This window comes from Triticum urartu, chromosome 2A (assembly GCF_056163025.1).
Source record: "Triticum urartu cultivar PI428250 chromosome 2A, HENAU_Tu73, whole genome shotgun sequence".
Lineage (NCBI taxonomy): Eukaryota > Viridiplantae > Streptophyta > Magnoliopsida > Poales > Poaceae > Triticum > Triticum urartu.
In genome coordinates, this window is record NC_141874.1 from 106243972 (window position 1) to 106252027 (window position 8056).

Genomic DNA, 8056 nt, shown 5'->3' on the forward strand with positions numbered 1-8056 from the left:
TGTTAGTTGTACACCACTACAAACTATGGTTCTTAATATAAAATATGTGATGTTCGCCAACATCTGCAAGATGCACTACTTTGCAGACCAAGTCGACTTAAAACAAAGGGCAGATCGACCAAAAAAAGGTGATATTCAGTAGAAAAGGTCGACTACTGAAAAATTCGCTTATGATGAGGTGGTTCTCCAAGCTCCCGTTTTTATGTTTTGACAGACATATCTTGCCATCATCCTGCAGCAAACCGGCCACAGTCAGCACTCAGCACGTCCACTGTCTTCAACACTGACATTAAGAAACTTTTAGTAGATGGCATCGGACAGTCTGACAACATCATACAAGTATTTCACACTTGTACAAAGAACACTAAAAGAATAAAATGTATCCACTCTTCTTTTGGACCAAGAACGAACACCCATAGCTTCGTGAACTGGAAACATGCATAACAAACTTGTTCTGTCCTTACAACATCATCAACTGAAACTAGGAACAGAGCACCGGGGAATTCGGCGACACATTACACTTAAACTGCACATGGAGGCGTACGTACCTTGCAAGCGAAACTGAACTTCTACTTGGCACACAAGGTGGGCGTGCAGTGGATTGATATTGCGGTGCACAGGTGGCTCGACAGGCAGAGGAGGCCCTTGTTCCACGAGGCGCTGGTCTGCATCCCCATCGGAGGAGCACGAATCTCGACCTTCAACTTCTTTGCTGTCCGACCTTTTCTTGCTTCATAGCCCGACCTGCTACATCTTCACGAAGGATGGAGCAGTGGCATGCTCGGCTTGGTGGGAGACCTCGACGCTGAGGAGGTAGCCGACCTCGAACACATCTGCTGCGGTAGGATTGCCTTGATGTCGATGGACTGACGACAATTGCGATGAGAAACATAACAGCGAGGAGAGATGGCTGCCCACATGGACTGCTAGGGAGCGAGCCGACGGACTGCCCGTGAAGAATGGATGAGTAGACCAATTGTGGACGGCGTAGGTCGCATTGGCGGTGCAAATGGCACACCGGCCGCATCTGCTAGGGAAGATGCAAGCATGGCACATGTGAGGAAGGGCGAGCAGTGCAGGGGCTTCCCATGGCGCATCAACGGTTAATGGTTGCACAGCAGTGCGGCGCGCGTGGTGGAGGCGGGTTCCCGGCGGCCGGTGGCGCGCGGGGTGGCTGCGGAATCCCGAAGGCCAGCGGCCTGCGGGGTGGCTGTAGAATCCCGAAGGTCGGCGTCGCACAGGGTGGCGGTGGGATCCCGGAGGCCGGCGTCGCGTGGGATTGCGGTGGGATCCCGTAGGCCGGCGGCGTGCGGGTGACGGCTAGACCTCGAAGGCCGGCGGCACGCGCGGTGGCGGACAGATCCTGGAGGTCGGCGGCGGGCGTGTCGATCCGGGGGTTGGGAGGTCGAGGATGAGGGGTGCGTGAATTTTCTTTTTTGTCTACCGGTTCAGGTGGGCTGCGTTTCCAGATTCAGAAACATCCCAGCGGGCTCTGTATAGGATCCAAATAGTTATTCTGATCCTAGGATCAGAATAATGCTACCATATATATATAGTAACACTATATATATATATATATATATATATATATATATATATATATATATATATATATATAGGGTCACACTATTCGTCATCTTAGATGAAGAATAGTTATTCTTCATCCCCTTTATATTTTGACATTAATGCACCGTATTTTTACGTTTCGTAATTTTTATCTTATTTCATACATAAAAAAAGAACGTAAGAAAATATGTACTCACCGTAAGAAATATTTTATGTTACGTAAAATTACGAATGTAAAAACATAGTGTAAAACATACATAAAATGTAATTTTTCTGGTCTTATAACCTATATTTTTGTTTTTTATACCAAATTTTACATATTAAATCAATATACATGTAACTATTATATTTTAAATGTAATTTATTTAAGAAACGATCGTAAGATTACCTTAGGTGAAAAATAACTTATTTTGCAACATGGTTGATGAATAGTAACACTATATATAAAATTTCTCAAAAATTCTCAAAAATGATCCAACGGAGTGCTTGCCACAGAACTAGTTAAGGGTTTCAACGATGTAAAAGTTCTCAAAAATTCTGAAAAGAATACTGAACCAACACACCTATAATATAACATGATCCAACGGAGGGATTAAAAAAATACGACTGTATGTGTCCTGGACAAAAAAACAAATAGTTCAGTATATATTTATGTCACAGTGAGCTGAAATGTTTATTATTTTTGCCGATGACACACAGATGCATATTTTGACAATCCCTTCGTTGGATCATCTTATTACATTAGAGAGATGCTCTCATATTTATTTCATATTTTTTGATAATTTTTGAACCGCTAAAAGTTTAAGGACACTTAACTAGTTCTGTGGCAAGCTATGGTAGACACAGTTTTATCTATATATATATATATAGTAACACTTTTCTAATCATGAATTAGAATAGTTATTACGATCACGTCAAGCCTATATAGGAGGTGCAGAGGTCCTCTCGAACTCGATCAGACAAAAAAACAGACCGTCTGTCCCCCACCTCGTGTACATCCTGCACCTCGATCACCAGCCCCAACCCACCCAGCGGCGATCCTCAACCCCAAACCACCCATCGGCGACCCCGTCCCCACCCGCCGTCGAGGACCACCCAACGGCTGCCGAAGCACCTCTGCCTCCCGCGGTCTCTCTGCCGTGGCCGGGCTACCTACCCTGCTCCGACGCTGGCGCCCGAACCAATGATGCGGCCTCTAGGATCTACTGCCACCGGTGCCGTCACCGTCGCCCCCAACTCGCCTCCGCCACGACCATGCCGCCCACAACCACCACGCCGGCCTCCCTCCCCCTGGATCCACCGCGGCGGCGGCCTCCCTGCCCCTGGATCCACCGCGACGGTGCCTACCTCCCCCTGGATCCACAGTGGCGGCGGACTCCCTCGGATCCACGGCAGTGGGGGCGGCGGACAACCTCCCCCCTGGATCCACCGCGGTGACGCCCTCCCTCCCGAGCTCTGCTCGCAAACCACCAACCGTCAACCTCCCCCAACCACCTCTGCACAAGTTCGTCGCCTCCCTCGCAGGCAGTCCGTGCAGGCAACCATCTCTCGTCACTGTTTTGCTTCGCTGCCGCCGTCGGTTGATTTGTATCAATCAAGGTCATCCAGCACAGCACTTGCGTTTCGAGGCCGGCTACATGATGAATCCGCGTTGGGCATGCAGTGATGTATCCAGCGTGAAGTTGTAGCAAGTTGGCGTTGTTTCCTCTCTGGGAAGACATAGCACTGTTCGTGTGTGCTGTACGTGCATATGAGCAGATCTAGCTCTATTTTATGAGTGTGCATTGTGTTAGTTGATGTGTTTCGTTGATTTAGTAAACTTTGTTTGTAAAAATTCTTTTTTCATAACTTGGTATGCATCAGTTTCAGAGATATGCGTACGAGTGTACAACAATTTCCGCCTGCAGAGGATAATGCTTGGCATGAGAAACACAATTGTTGTTGATCTAGCAAGATATGTGTGCGTGTGTGATTATGCATCGTTGTTTCTTTAGTTCACATGGGGATCACATGAGAAGTCCAACTATTAAAAAGAACAGCGTTCAGATATAGTAAAATTAGTGTAAACAGTAAGAAACGATGTTGGAGAGTGTAAGAACTAAAATCCTACCACCCGAATGGAGGGAGTAGGATTTTGGTTCAGTTGCCTGATGGAAGATGTGTCACATTTTTATACCACCGGAATTGAGATGACAAGATGCACAGGAATTCCCTAATGCCTAGAAAAAGAGTTATTTTTCTTTCCTTTTTCTTTTTTGCGGGAAAAATTAGAGTTAGTTTTCAGTTTCAGAGCACGAACAAACAGTGGGTGCACTGCACCGCGCGCATGCACACACGCACAACTTTTGGAGTCCATCTGAAGTAAACCAGAGCAGCACTTCTGTCGCTGCGATGTCAAGCACTCAAGTTGTGTAAATCTTTGATACCATGACCGAAAACTGAAATGATGACAACTCTTGTTGTTGGCTGAACTGATGGCCCTGTTGTTGGCTGAACCTGTACTAGTACTATTCAATGCGAAGGAATTTTCACTTGTAGTTTTTGATATACTAGCAGCATACACACGTAGTACATCCCATGCTCCCTGTTGCTTTTATGTGAAGCACTCATGCTCTGTTTTCTTTGTTACTAGTACTATTCGGTATTCAATATTTCAATGTGAAGGACTTGTCACTGCAAGTATTTGATATACGTGCTAGTCTGGCTGATTTGCTAGTCTAGAAACTCGATGAGGAAAGTGAGCGTAGTCCTGTTGTGGGCCAAGACTTGGGGGTCGTTCACGGCCTGGCCTCGCTTCGCTTCACACATAATCTCTGTGCATCAGATACTACTCTCAACATACACGTACCACTCATGGAAACAAATGAGAAGTCCAACTATTAAAAAGAACAGAGTTCAGATATAGTAAAATGAGTAAAATGAGTGTAAACTAAAAAATAGAAAAATGCGGTGAATCAAAAATAAAGTTTAAGTTCATGGTCAAAAGCTTTGTTGTGTTGTAGAAAAAAAAACCAAGAGAGATCAAAAACTAGGGATTGTTTCCAGTTTAGAAAGGTAGAGGAAAATAAAAGGGGTGCTAATTGTTTCTTAAGTTACCAAAAGAACACAAAAGTTACAAAAAAAAGTTCATTTAAAAAACACGATGTGTGTAACAAAAACATATGTTCTCATTTCTAAAAAATCCCAGGAAGGTCAAAGTAAGAGCAGTTCAAATTTTTAATTAAAATGTATTTTTACCCCATTTCTAAAAAAAACTAGTAGTTCAACTTAAAAAAATTGTCATTTCAAAAATTATGAAAAAATGGATTTGCCCATTTCTAGAAAAAAAATCTAGAGCTCCAAATTTAAAAGATGAAGAAGTCGAATCTTTATTACAAACTCAAGAAAGGTCAAACTAAAAAAACAAAGCATCTCAACAAAAATTTATTGAAAAGGGATTTTCTCCGTTAAATAAACCCTAGAAGTTCAAATCTAAAAAATGGAGCGAATCGATGTTTATTAAAAAGGTAGGTTTTTTCAGTAATAAAACAAATAAAATCAAGAAGTCCAAATAAAAAATGAACAATTCGGTGTTTAGACAAAACTCAGATTTTGCCTCATTATTAATGAATGAAAACAAGAAGTTCAAGAATAAAATAACAGGATGTTCAATTATTAAAATACAACAGTTTAAAATTCATAAAAAAAATTCACTGTTTCTAAATAAAAAAGTCTAGAAGTTCAAATTTAAATAATGGATCAGTTCAATATTTATTAGAAATATAGGATTTTTTCGGTTACTAAAAGAAATAAACCAATAGGTACAAAATAAAAAACATAGCAGTTCGATATTTATAAAAAACTCAAATTTCCCTTGTTACCAAAGAAATAAAATGAAAAAGTTCAAAATTAAAAAGGAAGTAATTTGATGCATATGTAAAACCCAAATATCTTTCTTTTTCTAGAAAAAAATTAAAGGTATGAAGTTCAATTTAAAAAAATGTTTGATGCTTATTGAAAAACCATATTTTTCTTTAAGAATAAAAGTAAGAAGTTCAAATTAAAAAAATAGGGAAGTTCAAAGTTTATAAAAAAACTTAGATTTTTGTCGTTGCTAAAGAATAAAATAAAGAAGGTCAAATCGAAATGAAAAGTACACCAAAAAAATTTCAAACGAATTTTCCATGCTTTAAAAAACTAGAAGTTTGAACTAAAATAATGAAGTGGATCGATGTTTATTCCAAAATCTAGGATTTTACCCTTTTAAAAAATATACAAATATCTGTCATTATTAAATTGAAAAAATAGTCAAAATTGATGCTCATCTCAAAAATCAGAAACAATTCTTTACTCAAAAATAAAAATGTGAAGTTCAAATTAAAATAACACAGAAGTTCAAAGTATACTAAGATCTAGGATTTACAAGTTCAAAAAAACAACAACATCATTTTGGACCTTTTTAAAGACAACTCATAAACGTTAATGAATTTTGGAAAAACTCTCCACATTCCAAAGTTTCTCCTATTCAAACTCTCTGCACCAGGATATCAAATGATCTATTCCGTTAAATGGTTTGTATAAATAGGACATTTCCCGATACTAATGAATAACATCAAGAAGCCCCTACTCCTCCATGAATCTGGCCAACCGTGTGCCACTAACATGGATCCGCACTAAGAAATTGATATTAAAATAACAGAGAAGTTCGAAGTATATAAAAAACTCAAATTTGTTGGAAGAAGTTAACCTGCACCTTCGTGCACGGGTTAGAATTTATATTGTGGGATGTCCGACCTCCAACTATATGTTTTAAAATGGCGTCCGACCTTCAATTGCGTGTAATTCGATGTATACAAAAAAATGTGACAGAAGTTCATCGTGAAAACAATAAGAAGTTCAAGTACTACAAGGAATGCATTTTAGGTGAGAATAAAAATATAGAAAAATAAAAGCTTAAAAGGTTTGTTAAAAGAAGTTCAAGTGCTCTGTCCAGGGAAATTCAAAAATTCTTATGAGAGAGGTTCACCTTGTATTTCCATGTTCAAAAACACACACAAAATTGTTTTTTTGTGTTTTAAAATAATTCTCTCAGATTTAAAAGCGGAGCGGCTCGTTGTCTCTCAAAAAGTAGGATTTTTTCCATTACTAAAAGAAATAAAACATGAAGTCCAAATGAAAAAGATGGAGAAGTTCGATGATTATAGAAAACTCAGATTTTCCTCATTATTAAAGAATGGAAACAAGAAGTTCAAAAATTAAATAACAAGAAGTTCAACTTTTAATAATAGAGCGCTTCAAAATTCATAAAAAGATTAAGAAATAAAACCAGGAAGTCCAAATGAAAAATATGTAGAAGTTTGATGATTATAGAAAACTCAGATTTTCCTCATTATTAAAGAATGGAAATAGGAAGTTCAAAAATTAAATAACAAGAAGTTCAACTTTTAATAATAGAGCGCTTCTAAATTTCATAAAAAGATTAAGAAATAAACCAGGAAGTCCATATTGAAAAGATGGAGAAGTTCTATGAATATAGAAAACTCAGATTTTCCTCGTTATTAAAAAATGGAAACAAAAAGTTCAAAAATAAAATAACAAGAAGTTCAACTTTTAAAAAATAGAGCACTTCAAAATTCGTAAAAAAAGATTAATAAAGTTAGATTAATATTCATTAAAAACTCAGATATTTTCACATAACCAAGAGAAGTTCAGATTGATAACTGCCAGAAGTTCACGTACTACACGGTGTGCATTTTGTGTTAAAAAAAGAATAAAAAACAAAGACTAAAAGTTTTGTTGTTATAAGTTCAAGTACTCGGTCGGAGAAAGTTAAAAAAATAATTATGAGAGAGGTTTGTACAAAAGGATATATCATTTGTGTAACACTGACGAATGGATGGGAAAATTACAAACGAAAATACGTCACAAAAGTTCAACGTGAAAACAGTAGGAAGTTCAACTACTATTGAATGAATTTTAGATGAAAAATATTTAAACCATCGCGAGTATGTAAAACCGATCAACACGGGAAAGTTGCATGTTATAGCAGCTTTCCATCGGTATATCACTTGCTCAATTTCGGTGAGTGAATGGAGAGCTACGAGCAAAGAAAGTACACCGAAAACAGAGTGAAGATCAAGTAGACATGTCGGGAAGTTCAAGTTCTGCACGCGGTGCATTTTCGAAGAATCTGTTTCACGATAGAGACAGAACGAATGACCTCACCATTTTCGAAATTACTTGAAGATGGCTAGGAATCAGAGAAAACTATCAACATGAAAAAATTTCACATTTTCCGTAGCTTTTCAATGGTATATTATTTGTCCCATTCCGATAAAGTTTGTAGAAATTATGGAGAAAATATGTTTTTAGCCATTTTCAAAAATGACTTAAAACCGTAAGGTATTGGGAGAAACAATATATACCAAAAATTTTCGCATTTCCTCAAGCTTTCCAACGCCATATTATTTGCTCCATTCGGACGTACGGTTAAAAAATTTGCTCGAAAATA